The sequence below is a fragment of the Nannochloropsis gaditana genome, assembly GCF_000240725.1.
Source record: "Nannochloropsis gaditana CCMP526 unplaced genomic scaffold scaffold048, whole genome shotgun sequence".
Classification (NCBI taxonomy): domain Eukaryota; class Eustigmatophyceae; order Eustigmatales; family Monodopsidaceae; genus Microchloropsis; species Microchloropsis gaditana.
In genome coordinates this window covers 47,488-49,115 of record NW_005803905.1, presented here as the reverse complement: position 1 = coordinate 49,115, position 1,628 = coordinate 47,488, and positions in this window count along the sequence as shown.

Sequence of the window (1,628 nt, the reverse complement as noted above, 5' to 3'; positions counted from 1 at the left end):
GCAAACAGTGGATTTGCATGGGGAAGAAGGAGAGGATGCGAATAACACGGCGGAGGAAAGCCTGGGGTCTCCCTTTGGGAAAGGGGGACCGACGCCGTTGGAGGAGGGGGAGGAAATGGGCTTGGCAAATGACGATGGCATGCTCTAGGGAGGGAGGGAGGGAGGGAAGAGCGAGCGAGGGAGGGAATTTAAGGATGGATATGGACGAGATATGAGAGGGAAATTGGAGAGAATGTGAGATATTGCTAATCTTATGGTGAGCTAGGAGGGTGAGGTTTGAAAAGTTGAGGGAAAGGGGCTTGAAAAAGGCGGCTTAAGGCCTCATAGAAAAGGAATAAGGGGGATGGTGGAGGGGAAAGGGAGAAGAAAATGGCCGCGTGCGGCATAGGAAAAGGAACGATCAGAAAAAAGTTTCCCCGGAGTCTCCCCCATAAAAAATCGAGAAAAAATAGGGTCATGAGCCAGGGCGCGAACGTTAGCTATAAACAATTGCCACGATGAATGGACAGTTTGCATACGATGAACGGACGCAGGAAGGAAGGCAGGGAGCACAGTGAGACGACCAAGCCATGGTGCGATAGCTTGGAGAGGCTGTGCAGACTCTGCATGTATTGGGGGTATTGAAACTGAAAGCCACCTTAAATTTAGGAGGGGCGGGGGCCAAGAAGGGGAGGAAGGGTGGGGAGAGGAAGCGAACGTGCAAAGATTCCTTAGAGAGATCTTTGGGTGCGCATGGTGTCCTCCCTGCCTTCTCTTTCCCCCCCTGAGATGGCTTTGACAGAAAAACTTGATTTGAATACGAAGCAGGACCCGAGGTCGAGAAGAAGGAAGGGAGGAGGACCAAGTGGGCTCCTTGAAAACAAACATGACGCAAGACGAAAAAGGAAAAAAAAAAAAACACCACACAGACAAGACATTTATGTGATTTATGTGAGCGCGCCAGAAGCAGCCGTTGTGATGTCAGACGGCCACGGTGGCCTCCTTTCCCATCGCGCACGATGCGCCTGAAATTTGAGCCTTCACATGCACTCCACCCGTATCCTGCCTTCCTCCAGCCGTTCCTTTCCACGAGCTTTAGTGTCATGCTGTAGTCTGCTCCTCCCACATATCATCAAACCTACACGTAACCTCCCGTCAAGTCCCGTCGTCGAGGTCCTCCCCTCCGTCCCCGGTGGGTGCCACACGGAACCCTCCGCCTTCCAAGCCCACCACCGCCGACGGCGTCCTCGCCTACTCTGAAACCCGCTGATACGCAAGGAAGGAGCCTCGAGACTTCTCCATTCCGCGTCTACAATCAACCCTCAATCAACTATTTGTAAGATTTCGAACGTGCAACATTCGCTCTCGGGCTTCATAGGCTCCAGGCGTGCCTATCCTGGCAGCCCCGCAGCATCTTCGTCGACAGATTTCCAAATCCTGAAAAATGCACGCATTCAAATACGAAGCACTCCCTCTACCCTCTACTGCTAGACGGCGTCATGCCCGGCCGTTAATTTTTAAATTTGATTCCACCTCATTTTGAATTTAAATTCTGCCCTGGGGCCCTTCGCCCCTTTGGTCCGACCCCGGGCGGCTTTGGAGCTCGAGGGGGATGACGGTGTCATCGGTGTTGCGAATGATGAAGTCCT